The sequence below is a fragment of the Pinus tabuliformis genome, chromosome 7 (assembly GCF_031772625.1).
Source record: "Pinus tabuliformis cultivar Carrire ecotype Pingquan chromosome 7, CPIR1, whole genome shotgun sequence".
NCBI classification, from domain to species: domain Eukaryota; kingdom Viridiplantae; phylum Streptophyta; class Pinopsida; order Pinales; family Pinaceae; genus Pinus; species Pinus tabuliformis.
The window spans coordinates 297202047-297216736 of NC_142293.1; the positions used below are offsets into that span (position 1 = coordinate 297202047).

General features: G+C 44.9%; 1 pseudogene; it reads left to right on the forward strand.

Annotated features, from left to right (window-relative positions):
- The first annotated feature begins 2552 nt into the window (after positions 1 to 2552).
- LOC149247043 (E3 ubiquitin-protein ligase WAVH1-like) overlaps positions 2553 to 14690 on the forward strand; it is a 58520-nt pseudogene continuing 46382 nt past the window's right edge.

Genomic DNA, 14690 nt, shown 5'->3' on the forward strand with positions numbered 1-14690 from the left:
TTTGGGGAGGTAGTCTTAAAGTGTGGCGTTCTAAGTCAAAAGTTATTAAATCCGAATCGGTCGGGTCTATGCCACCAATGGCAGATATCATGGACTTCCTCTGAGAAGGGCAGCGCTGGAGAACCTCTAAATCGGACATAGCCGATGGAGTCTGTGCTAAGTCCTCAACGATGTTATAGTGCTGTGCAGCACGAGCATTCGGATTATACGAGGATTTCCGGAGTACTCCTTTTGGAGGGGGTCGAAGAGGCGTTTCAGTGGTAGGTCTCTCGATGTGGAGCGGACCTGAACTGAACGGGGGAGCACTTGGGGGAACCTCAGGCTCCTTCCCGACAGATGACGGATAATCTTTCGTTCGAGTACTGATATTAATGGGTATTGTACCAGCCATAAACACTTGAGAACCAAAGGAAGAGGGAGGCTGAGTAGGGTCATCCACCATTTGAGTTTTTTGAGTGTGTTGGGTGGGAAAACGCTCTTTGAGCACCGCAGGAGTCCCAGAGGTGCCTTTTAATAAACGACTAACTTCGGACCGCCTCGGGCAATCCTTGGTAAAGTGATTTTCATTGCAAATAAGACAAGGATATTTGGGTTTGCATTTAGTGCTGTCCTCAGGTTGAGGTTTTGGGGTTTCCTACTTAGGTTACTCCGGCATATTTTTTGCTTTCCCTTTTTTCTTCTCTTTCGAAGCCTTGTTTGCCACATTAGATTGGACGACATTAACCTCAGAAGTAACATTCGAACCAGGCGATGTCTGGGAAGGTTGTCCATTCGAAGCAGATGTTTTTTGCTTTGCAGGGTTTGTCGAATTTTTCTTTGAGGATGAATTAACCGAACCAATGATACCGTCAACAGTGGGTGTTGGCGGGGCTTTAGATGTTCCTTTTCTTGGGACATCAGGCAGATAATCATATAATGTACCTGACTGAGAATAAACCAAGTCAAGGTACTGAGCTCGAGCAATAGCTTGCTCTTCAGTGACACACGCCCCCATGGCGATATCCCGAGCTATCGGAGGCACGAACGAAGTCGTAAACCAATCGGTAAGAAGCTGGTCGGGAATCCAAAATTTGATCATACGTCTACGCCGTCTCCATTCATGGATATGATCAGAGATATGCGTAGCTGTCGTTTGTCTTAAGGAAGTGAGGAGGTGCGTACCCGTTTCGTATCGAATGGGCAACTGGAAGTGAGTGAGAAATGCCATAGCCAAGGAATTGAAATCTTGAAAGGACCCGCGATGCAGTTCGATATACCACTTAGCGGCAGAGCCAGTGAGAGTCCTTTGAAAAAGGCGAAGCCGAATTGAATCGTCAAGCCATGAATTAGATGAACACCACAAATGATAGGTCATAATATGGGCTTGTGGGTCTTCATTGGCTTTACCATCGAATTTTGGACAGTCACCAGGTATTTTAGTTGGAACTGGAGGCCAATAAGGATTATGAAGAATAGGATCATTGGTTAATTTGGATACATCTGGTAATTCTAAAGTCGCTAAGAATGGTAATTGAGGATTGAAAGGCATCTGGGGCTGTTGGTAGGGTGGAGCACTAGGGTTCCAGCCAGGTGGTGGTTGCCCCCATAGAGTTTGTCCGGAAGGATTTGGCCCCATAGTGGATTGGCCATAGGGATTTGTATAGTGCCCCCCAGCATAAGGATTACCAAATGATGCTGCAGGTGTGCCATATTGCTGTTGATAAGTTTGCGAGGGATTCACTTGTGGTTGCTGGTAGTTCTGGTACGGGGCAAACGGAAATTTTCCTTGAGGTTGTTGGTAGCCATACAGTGGTGGGGCTCCGAATTGAGTTGAAGAACCAGGCTGGGTTGGATAAAAAGTTTGTGATTGAGAGCCAGCCTGCATTTGAAGACCAAATGAGTGTTGGGGTCCCATTTGGGGCCATGGACCGGATTGAGCAGCGCCAATAGACTGTCCTATAGGTTGAGCTATCTGGCCAGAAGGAAAACCTTGTTGATGGTGAGGTTGGCCGATCTGTCCAGAAGGTTGTACCTGCTGATACTGAGGTTGGCCTACCTACTGGAACTGTTGTTGCGCAGTTGAAGGTTGTCCTAGTAGACTAGATGGTTGAGGAGACTGAGCAGTTGGTTGGCCCAACTGTGTTTGAGGCTGACCAACCTGCCCAGAGGGTTGTGAATACCAGACAGTAGGTTGACCGAGTGGTTGAGTAACTTGTCCAGACATTGGACTATACTGGACATTGGATTGGTTTGGATTAATAGTTTGTTCACCACTTTGTCCAGCGGGATAGCCTTGCTGGATACCAGGTTGGACTTGTTGAAAAGACGACTGACCTGAGTTACCAGAAGGTTGCATATAAGAAGAGGAAAAAGGAGCAATAGTAATGAAAGGGTTTCCATGAACGGATTGCCCTGGTTGGTCTTGAGGGGCTTGTATTGGAGATTGCGCAGATAAAACTTGACCACCATGGAAAGAGGTGGAGGTCCAATCAATTGACAATGGGACCGATACCTCAACAACCGGTTGAGATGACAAATATGGATCATATGGCTCTTGCATTGGGACATTTGTCATGGGGTCAAAGACGCCAAACAAAGAAGTTGAGGGACGACTAGAAATAGAAGTCAAGGGGGTTGCACATACCATTGGAGCGGTTGTGACGAAGGTGACAGATAGACTGCGACTTGGTGGAGTAAAAGGCTCCGTAGTAGGAAAGTGTGTGATGACCAAATGGGACCCGTGAACGGAGTTCCAGAAGGCGTAGCATCTCTCAAAGCTTTATAGCCCAGTGGTAAATTTGTAGTAGTAGGCGTACTACTAACATGTATAGGGTCCGTTGAGGTGGGGATTTCACTGCTCGTTGCAACGGACTCATCAGTCGTTGTAGGAGACAGATCATCCATGTCGGAGTCGCCAATTTGTTGGTGAGGTAAATCCCCTCTGCGGACAGAGGCGATCCCACTATCCTATAACAGAACTAGCCACAATCAAACCACGCTGCTACGCAAGTTCCTAGTTATGCATCAAAGGTGGATCAAGAAGACCAACCTGGAGTCCAACGCTATGATTGAAGCAGAGTTGATATCCTCGCTCCTTCGCTCCAACAGATCATAAACGATCACCTGCACATGCAAAGGAAGAAACAGATACCAACATAAAAACTACCAAGGCACAACTATATTTCAGTCAGAAAGGAAATAAATCAACACATCACCATGATGGATAATGAGATTGGAACTATAATAGCAGTCGCTCATCAATTAATAATAAACAGGAAAAGTTACAACCATTGTTCTGACGTCGACCCTTCTCCTGGCTGGGCAAGTAACTATATGTGTCTTACAATGCATCTCCTCTCCGGCAGCATAACCTCTCTAGCACCCACTAGCATCACTCCAAGAACTCAAGAACTCAACATATAACACTCCATGACCAATAATCATCACTACTATCACTCAATCACTAAATCACTAGCACTAACACTCTCCAACACTAGCCAACACTAGCTTGTCCAATGCATAATGACAAGCTTATATAGATGAAGAAGGGAGGAGGATACAATGAACCGGGACACCTTTCGCGGATTAGCAAAAGCCATAAAGATGGATAAAGCTCGACAAAAGACTTTTTTATCCTCATAAAAGCTCCATGTAATGAAGGAAACAACAGTTGGACGTGCGTTAAGGCAAAAAGCACGACTAAATTTGGTTGGCGCGACTGTTGCTCTAAGACAGAGCGCCAATGGTCGCGCCCTCTTTTGAGGATCTCCATCATTGGCGCGGGTAGAATACTGTGGACTTGCGCCAATGGAAAAATATCACTTTTCAGGGATAATCTGCAGAAGATGTCTTCAGGGAACATGGAGTACATACTCAGGGGAACATAATGCAAGTGTTTTTAGACTTTGTCACTTCTTATAACTCCCGGGATGGGTCCTCCAAGGTACGACAAGAGGAGTAACAGGGATGGTGACAAATTACTGTGTAACAGATGCCCCCTAAAGCATGAAGTCCGAGAGGTGGAGAGGGGTGAAATGCTTTACAAGAACACACATAAGAGCACATAAGAGCACATATAGTTACTACCGCTGAGGAGCTGTATTAAGAGACATGACTAATAGTTCAATTACATGATGTACGTGGTATGGTCGCAGCCATCCATAAGAGAGTACATAAATAATCTGGATCCATAGTATGGACGCAGCCATCTGGTTAGGATCAATGAATTGACTCAGGTATGGTCGCAGCCATCCAGTGAATGAGTCAAGTATCAAGAATCACGCCTGGATTACAACAGACACAATCCAGGGTCTTGCGCTCCATCTCGACCCGAACAAGAGTACAAGTCCAAGCATGTGAATATATGAGCTGAAGTCGAACATGCATGAACATCGCCTGATTACCAGTCAATAGTGGAAACTGTTAACAGGCGCGAGAGGTACCACCAATAATGACAATGGCCCTCAAGGTACTATAGGTACAATCTACGGCGTGTGAATAAATGGTCTGAAGTCAAACACCCGTAGAATAATTCGATCGGAGGCCAATGATGAAAACCTCACGTCGAACACGAAGAACCTGCCATTGAGGCATGCAGGCTCCAAGGCACCGGAAAGGAGTCTCTAGATCAATTCCCTGGATAATGAGTTGAAGTCGACAGGGAATGACCTTGATCGAAGGTGGGCCATAATGTTTCCCACATCATCGACACGAGACAGAGAGATGAAGTTGTGAATCAAGATTGTGCGAACTATCAGAGGGAGGTTGTTTTTTCAGAGGTCAACTTCTCTTGAACATATCGGCGGCACATTAACGGAATTGGCAGTATTTGACATCAATGTATCAAAGGTCATGATGACGAGGCAATGAGTGAATGAGAGGTCAAATAGGGTACCCAAGTCCATGGAAGCAAGTGAAAGATATGAGATGAAATATCCCCACCCCGGACACGAAAACAAAAAGTGCCATGTTCAAGAGCGACATACTGCCGTTACGGTAATAATTATGGTTCAAAAATTTTCTTTTCCCCCCGCCATTTCTGGCGAGTACCCCAGTTATTTTTAACCAGCTTGATGGGGATAGCATATGCTTGTGTTGTGACAAAATCCGATGTCATTAAGTTTTAACGAGTCTGACAAAGGAAGAACTCGGCGTCTTTTCATGTTTAGAGAGTTTGAAAAAACAGCAGAAAAGGAAACTCCAAGGATGTCCTTTTTCGTAAATTTGTGTCTCTCGGGCCCGAAAAAGTATAAAATAATACCCGAAAGAACCGCCCGATCATTACGATCGAGGAGTAATTTTCATGATTAATGACTTCGACCTGAAAAAGTAAAAAAGCGGTCAAAACCACGTCGTTTCGTAACCACTAACGAGTTTGAAACGACAAAAACCCGGTAATCTTTTCATGTTTTAACGGTCGACAAAAAGAACTTAAAACGACCGCCCCTTATCACCATTTAACGAGTCAAGAGGAGCGACTCGGCAATCTTTTCCTCTTTAAATGGTCAGAAAAGAGCTGAAAGCGGACCTCCATTTTTATTTTCTTTAACGAGTCAAAAAGGGAAAAATACTCGGCAATCTTTTCATATTTTACGAGTCAGAAAAGAGCGTAAAGGCGACTCGTCCTGAAGGAACGAGTAGTATAAGGGATAACAACTGGTTCCGGTAATGGTGGAACTCACTTGAAACACGTAAAGGTTAAGAGGCTGGCTAATAAAACCACTCATCGCTGCGGTTCCTCAGGAAAGGAGAAACAACCAAGTGAAAGCATATGATCGGCCAAAAAGATGGTGGCGATGGAATGAAACAACCAAGGCTCATCTAGCAGGATTTAGCGGATAAAAGGCAATCACGGGATGTAAATCAGGTATGGGTTCATTTTTACACAAGCTTGAACCATGGAGAACTTTGCTTGTAAAAAAAAATTTGTTGCATGCCCCCAGCATGATTATACAAATCGAGGTACATGCCCCCCAAGCTTCATGGCATTCACGGAGTGGATGGAATGAAGGTTTACTTGGAAAGACTCGATTTTGAAGGAGGATGCATGCCCCCCCAGGCTTCAGTCATGCGCCCGGGTGAGCTGCCATCATCAGAATGACGGAGTGGGTGCTGGGGCATTTCCTGTGGAAATAAGACCATTCAGGAATGGCAGATGACTATATGTGAAGTGTGAACCGGGGAATGAAAGTTGGTCTACGACTTTGATCGTTCTTCCTTCATGCGGAAAACACATCACTCTGAAGAGTGAGGACACAATAGCACGTATGCGATAAATATAGTCTCGTCCAAGGAGTAAATTGTAATCTAACGGACCTTGGACTACCATGAGACCCATTTGGATAGTCTTCCCTTCTAACGTGATAGGTACATTGGGAAGAATTCCTAAAGGTCGAGTGATTTCTCGATGGAAACCACAGGGTGCAACGGAGCAGAAGGCGCTCGCATTTTCCATTGGTATATCTGGCACTCATGACAAGAACGGACAGCAAGGATGCAGTCCTTGAAAATAGAGGGCCAAAAATAGCCAGCACGAAGGATTTTTTGGGCTGTAGCATATCCGGACATATGTCCACCACAAGCGCCAGAGTGGCAGTCATTTAGAACCCGTTCAGCTTCCTCTAGAGTAAGACAATGGCGGAGAACGGAGTCTACACCAAGACGATATAACGTATCTTCAATGATACGATAGGGTTGAGATTGATGACGAATCCTCCGCCGAGCGTCTTTAGACACACCCGGGCGGAAGGAGGACGTTTGCCGATATGTGATTATATCTCCGTACCATGGATCGAGGGTGCTAATGAGGAACAGGGTTTCATCCGGTATTTGGTCTTCTGTAGGCGAGGTTGAGGAAGAAGATGGCAAAGAGAAAATTAACTCAGCAAACACAAGGGATTTCTTAGACTTGGCAGTGGTAAATTCCAAGTCAAACTCTTGGAGGATAACAATCCACTTTGAGTATTTTCCCCCTAGTAACTGGCGTGACAATATGTACGTCATGGGGTTGCAATCAGAAATCATAGTAGTAGTACGCAAAAGAATATAATGACGGAAACGTTGTACAACACAAACTGCGGCTAGTGCCAACTTTTCGATATAAGCATATCGAGTTTCCGTGTCTAACAGGTTGCAGCTGAGATAGTAAATAACATGTTCAGTGTTATCATCATCAGTTTGGACAAGAACCATGCCGATAGTGGTATCGGCGGCAGCCAAATACAAGGTGTAGTCGCGATAATAATTCGGAGGACGAAGCAATGGAGCAGAAACAAGTAAACTCTTGAGACGTTCAAAAGATTCCTGAGCTGTGGCATCCCAATGGAAAGGGATATCACGCTTCAGTAATCGCGTAAAACCTTTAACTACTTCGGCATAGTTGGGAACAAAACGGCGTAAAAAATTGGCTTTCCCCTGCAAACTTTGCAACTGATGCAAAGAATTTGGGGGAGGGAGATTGATGATAGCTTCGACTTTAAGGGGATCCAAACGGATGCCTTCTCTAGAAACGATAAAACCGAGAAGTCTGCCAGATTCAACGCAGAAGACACATTTGTGGGGATTTAGCCAGATGCGGTAGTACTGACAGCGAAGAAAGATTTCGCGAAGGTGTTTAGGGTGGTCCTCACGTTTAGCTGAATGAGCAGGAAGATCATCCAGATAAGGTTGCACAATATGCCGAATGTCATGAAATGCATAAGACATCGCGCGCTGGAAGGTAGCACCGGCATTTTTAAGACCGAAAGGGAGCTTCTTATAGGCAAAAGTCCCCCATGGGCAAATAAAGGCCGTTTTGTGTTGATCAACAGGAGCAATATTGATCTCGTCCATAAAAGAATACATTTCACTGCCGGCACACTCGTCAATGATCTGATCAATGAATGGTGTGGGAAAATTATCTTTAGGACAGGCTTTGTTTATATCACGGTAATCGACACAAACCCGGATTGTACCTTGTTTTTTAGTTACAGGGACTATGTTAGAAACCCAATCTGTAAGAGGAATAGGATAAATAAAACCGGCGTTAAGAAGCTTTTCTACTTCGGCCTTAATCGCCGCAGCCTTCCGAGGGTGTACAGGGCGTAGACGTTGACGAATAGGCTTAGCATCTGGGTACGTGATTATTTCATGCATCACTATGCTAGAATCAATGCCAGGCATTTCTTCATAGGACCATGCGAAAACATCACGAAATTCGCGAAAAAGTTCAGAATAAAGTTGAATCTCCGCTGGAGTACAAGTGACTCCGATATGAAGATGCTCGACTATCCCGGGTTTAACAGAGATGTCGAGGGGTTGGGTTCGTGTAATGTTTGCCATATTTCCTTCAGAAAAAACCTGATCAATTTGAATAGGCGTTTGAAGGATTTATGATGGTAGACAAAGAGCAAACCGCTCGAGGCATGTCAGGAAATGCTGTGAGGCAGGGAGAAATGAGGAACGATGGTGAGAACTATACCAGGGAGGTTCCTCTAGAGACATAGTCTCAATAATAGCTTCGTCGGAGAGGAATATTTCTCCTAGAGAATCCGAAGAAGCCTTATCTAGAAGTCCTGAGGATGGAATAAGCGTAGAGGAGGGAGCCGAGGCAGCAATGATTTCAACATAATTAAACTCGGCGGGACTCAATGGCATCTGGTCACCCCAGGAATCTACTTGGTCTGTAGGGGGTACGAGCCACGGATCAGAGCCAGTAGCGATCATGTTGACAGAGGCGACATTTATAGGAGGGAGTGGAAAAACACCCATAAGATCAGGATCTCTGAAAAGTCCAGCTCCCAGAGTCTTAGGTAATTTGGAGGTATGGTCCATGAACGGGATGGTGCCTTCGGAAGAAGAAGCAAAAAAAGAGAGCTGGTCAACGGTAACGATCTTCCCTTGATGAGGAAAACGGATGATTCGGAAGAAAGATGAAGCAACAGCTTGCATTGCGTATATCCAGCTACGTCCGAGAAGGAGGTTGTAGGTTAGAGTAGCATCAACGACTTCAACTTCCATCTCGACCGTCTTCCCTTCCAAAGAGATTGGTAGACGTTGGAGTATACCGTAAGGACGGGACGCTCTTCCATCAAAAGCTTCCAAGGCAGTGGGAGATTGGCTCAACGTCGGAGATCCAATCGCTTTCCAATAGGCAACGGACATGATGCAAGTTGAGGCACCTTCATCAATAACTGTACGATGAATCGTCTTGGAATCAATAATTACCTGTATGAGGAAGGCGATTTGGGGAGGTAGTCTTAGAGTGTGGCACTCTAAGTCAAAAGTTATTAAATCCGAATCGGCCGGGTCTATGCCACCAATGGCAGATAGCATGGACTTCCTCTGAGAAGGGCAGCTCTGGAGAACCTCTAAAGCGGACATAGTTGACGGAGTCTGTGCTAAGTCCTCAACGATGTTGTAGTGCTGTGCAGCACGAGCATTCGGATTATACGAGGATTTCCGGAGTACTCCTTTTGGAGGTGGTCGAAGAGGCGTTTCAGTGGTAGGTCTCTCGATGTGGAGCGGACCTGAACTGAACGGGGGAGCACTTGGGGGAACCTCAGGCTCCTTCCCGGCAGATGACGAATAATCTTTCATTCGAGTACTGATATTAATGGGAATTGTACCAGCCATAAACACTTGAGAATCAAAGGAAGAGGGAGGCTGAGTAGGGTCAGCCACCATTTGAGTTCTTTGAGTGTGTTGGGTGGGAAAGGGCTCTTTGAGCACCGCAGGAGTCCCAGAGGTGCCTTTTAACAAACGACTAACTTCGGACCGCCTCGGGCAATCCTTGGTAAAGTGATCTTCATTGCAAATAAGACAAGGATATTTGGGTTTGCGTTTAGTGCCGTCCTCAGGTTGAGGTTTTGGGGTTTCCTGCTTAGGTTGCTCCGGCTTATTTTTCGCTTTCCCTTTTTTCTTTTCTTTCGAAGCCTTGTTTGCCGTATTAGATTGGACGGCATTAACCTCAAAAGTAACATTCGAACCTGGCGATGCCTGGGAAGGTTGTCCATTCGAAGTAGATGTTTTTTGCTTCGCAGGGTTCGTCGAATTTTTCTTTGAGGATGAATTAACCGAACCAATGATACCGTCAACAGTGGGTGTTGGCGGGGCTTTAGATGTTCCTTGTCTTGGGACATCAGGCAGATAATCATATAATGTACCTGATTGAGAATAAACCAAGTCAAGGTACTGAGCTCGAGCAATAGCTTTCTCTTCAGTGACACACGCCCCCATGGCGATATCCCGAGCTATCGGATGCACGAACAAAGTCGTAAACCAATCGGTAAGAAGCTGGTCGGGAATCCAAAATTTGATCATATGTCTACGCCGTCTCCATTCATGGATATGATCAGAGATATGCGTAGCTGTCGTTTGTCTTAAGGAAGTGAGGAGGTGCGTACCCGTTTCGTATCGAATGGGTAACTGGAAGTGAGTGAGAAATGCCATAGCCAAGGAATTGAAATCTTGAAAGGACCCGCGATGAAGTTCGATATACCACTTAGCGGCAGAGCCAGTGAGAGTCCTTTGAAAAAGGCGGAGCCGAATTGAATCGTCAAGCCATGAATTAGATGAACACCACAAATGATAGGTCATAACATGGGCTTGTGGGTCTTCATTGGCTTTACCATCGAATTTTGGACAGTCACCAGGTATTTTAGTTGGAACTGGAAGCCAATAAGGATTATGAAGAATAGGATCATTGGTTAATTTGGATACATATGGTAATTCTAAAGTTGCTAAGAATGGTAATTGAGGATTGAAAGACATTTGGGGCTGTTGGTAGGGTGGAGCACCAGGGTTCCAGCCAGGTGGTGGTTGCCCCCATAGAGTTTGTCCGGAAGGATTTGGCCCCGTAGTGGATTGGCCATAGGGATTTGTATAGTGCCCCCCAGCATAAGGATTACCAAATGATGTTGCAGGTGTGCCGTACTGCTGTTGATAAGTTTGCGAGGGATTCGCTTGCGGTTGCTGGTAGTTCTGGTACGGGGCAAACGAAAATTTCCCTTGAGGTTGTTGGTAGCCATACAGTGGTGGGGCTCTGAATTGAGTTGAAGGACCAGGCTGGGTTGGATAAAAAGTTTGTGATTGAGACCCGGCCTGCATTTGAAGACCAAATGGGTATTGGGGTCCCATTTGGGGCCACGGACCGGATTGAGCAGTGCCAATAGACTGTCCTATAGGGTGGGCTATCTGGCCAGAAGGAAAACCTTGTTGATGGTGAGGTTGGCCGATCTGTCCAGAAGGTTGTACCTGCTGATACTGAGGTTGGCCTACCTGCTGGAACTGTTGTTGCGCAGTTGAAGGTTGTCCTAGCAGACTAGATGGTCGAGGAGACTGGGCAGTTGGTTGGCTCAACTGTGTTTGAAGCTGACCAACCTTCCCAGAGGGTTGTGAATACTGGACAGTAGGTTGACCGAGTGGTTGAGTAACTTGTCCAGACATTGGACTATAACGGACATTGGATTGGTTTGGGTTAATAGTTTGTTGACCACTTTGTCCAACGGGATAGCCCTGCTGGATACCAGGTTGGACTTGTTGAAAAGACGACTGACCTGAGTTACCAGAAGGTTGCATATAAGAAGAGGAAAAAGGAGCAACAGTAACGAAAGGGTTTCCATGAACGGATTGCCCTGGTTGGTCTTGAGGGGGTTGTATTGGAGATTGCGCAGATAAAACTTGACCATCATGGAAAGAGGTGGAGGTCCAATCAATTGACAATGGGACCGATACCTCAACAACCGGTTGAGATGACAAATATGGATCATATGGCTCCTGCATTGGGACATTTGTCATGGGGTCAAAGACTCCAAACAAAGAAGCTGAGGGACGACTAGAAATAGAAGTCAAAGGGGCTGCACATACCGTTGGAGCGGTCGTGACGGAGGTAACAGATAGACTGCGACTTGGTGGAGTAAAAGGCTCCGTAGTAGGAAAAGTGTGTGATGACCAAATGGGACCTATGAACGGAGTTCCAGAAGGCGTAGCATCTCTCAAAGCTTTATAGCCTAGTGGTAAATTTGTAGTAGTAGGCGTACTACTAACATGTATAGGGTCCGTTGAGGTGGGAATTTCACCACTCGTTGCAACGGACTCATCGGTCGTTGTAGGAGACAAATCATCCATGTCGGATGAAACTGGTGGGACTGACCCACGAGGAGAAGGATGGTCCCAACAAGGGATACCGTCCTCAAAAGGTTCCCACGTAGGGTTCCAATGAAACTGGTAAGTCTCGTCACCCAGGGCACGAGAACTAAGTGGTTGTATACTTAGAACCACAGGAAGACTCACCACCGGTGTTTCGGTAGAAGACGAAAATGGTAATTCTGCCAGGATGAAACTTGAGAAGTTTATCGAGATAACTCCTACTTCGGACTGACACAAACGAAAGCTAATTGGGTAGATGTTATCGTGGCCAATAAATTTTAAGACACTGAACTTAACCTTTTCATTTTTTAAGAGTCGAGAAAAGGATAAAATATGACTCTAGTCTCCTTCGAATATTTAATGAGCACGAAGTGACAAGACGCTCACAGGCACCTTTTCGTTTAAGGAGTCCGAAAAGGATCAAAAGTGACTGCTCTGGAATTCTAGGTAGAGGGTGTGCCAAACTTTTCACAAAACCACAGAATACTTTTTAGGGTACGGGTGGTCGATCTTCGTGAATGCTGTGTTCACTGCATTGCGAATCGTAGGGCGGCTGACACGGCTTCCTATGGATAAAGGCTTTATTCCTATAGGGGTCTCCCAATATATACTCGACGGTACGTGGGAGCACAGTCCGTATTGGCACCTATCATTTCACCTTGGAGGAATCACCCAACCACTCGACGATAAACTACCAGGTTTAAAGACGCCGGAACACGTCTCTAACCTAGACCTCTAGAGTGTTTGCATTATGTTCCAATGCGTTGTTATGTTCATTGAGTTCATTTTAAAGTTTATCTTTGATTATGTTTCAGTTTTTTGGTCCTACCGTATGTGATATCTCAAAAACTTCTTACATGCAAACTATATGCCAAAATTAAATCATTTGATTCGATGAATTCTATCTACAGGAAGGTTGAGATCTTTTTCACAAACGAAATGATCACTCCAACAAACAACAAAGACCCTAATGCAGCTAATAACAAGAAACGAAATTTTGTCTTTTTCTTTTTAATAGCAACAAATAACAATAAATGCTAACTACTATGATGCAAGAGATTTTTTTTCTTTCCTTTAAGATGGCATGATGCATGTAAACAAATTCTAAGAGATATGCACAATCCAAGTTCAGTTAATGAAATAGAACCAATTCTGAAACACTAAAATGAACCATGCAAGCAAGGAAAAACACAAAGACTAGTGAACTTCAAAGAGGCTAGAAGTGAAGTATTCAGAGTATAGAAGATCAAGCTTTAACAAAGCACTGGATAGGTGCAGAACACAACCAACAAGCTGACTGGATAATCAAGAGATCGAAACTTCCCACAGAAGGTTAGACATGCAAAGTCACTAGATATCCTAGGGCTGAGACAAAAATCAATAGAAATGAGCAAACAGCTGAGGGATACAGGCTAAGACCAGTCAAGCAGAGGTTCAACACAGTTCCAGACGCTGAGAGAGATATATAAAGAGACTGAAAGAGCTTTCCACCCACACATAGGCAAAATTTACAGAGCTGGCGCAACTGTCAGCCTGCAACTTGCGCTACCACAGGATTGGCGCGAGTTGCTTTTGAGCAACATGCGCCAACTGGCGCGACTGTCAGAGAAATAACCGCGCCAATTAAGCTTGCCAACTAGAAAAATAAATGATGGGCCAAACAGTAAAGAATAATCTCAAAACTGACTCAGGAAGCTCATTCACTCAAGCAAGCAGAAGAAAATTAACATGCAAGACAAAAATCAAATAGTTACTCCCCAGTGGAGTCGCCAATTTGTTGGTGAGGTAAATCCCCTATGCGGACAGAGGCGATCCCACTAGCCTATAACAGAACTAGCCACAATCAAACCACGCTGCTACGCAAGTTCCTAGTTATGCATCAAAGGTGGATCAAGAAGACCAACCTGGAGTCCAACGCTATGATTGAAGCAGAGTTGACATCCTCGCTCCTTCGCTCCAACAGATCATAAACGATCACCTGCACATGCAAAGGAAGAAACAGATACCAACATAAAAACTACCAAGGCACAACTATATTTCAGTCAAAAAGGAAATAAATCAACACATCACCATGATGGATAATGAGATTGGAACTATAATAGCAGTCGCTCATCAATTAATAATAAACAGGAAAAGTTACAACCATTGTTCTGACGTCGACCCTTCTCCTGGCTGGGCAAGTAACTATATGTGTCTTACAATGCATCTCCTCTCCGGCAGCATAACCTCTCTAGCACTCACTAGCATCAATCCAAGAACTCAAGAACTCAACATATAACACTCCATGACCAATAATCATCACTACTATCACTCAATCACTAAATCACTAGCACTAACACTCTCCAACACTAGCCAACACTAGCTTGTCCAATGCATAATGACAAGCTTATATAAATGAAGAAGGGAGGAGGATAAAATGAACCAGGACACCTTTCGCGGATTAGCAAAAGCCATAAAGATGGATAAAGCTCGACAAAAGACTTTTTTATCCTCAGAAAAGCTCCATGTAATGAAGGAAACAACAATCGGACGTGCGTTAAGGCAAAAAGCACGACTAAATTTGGTTGGCGTGACTGTTGCTCTAA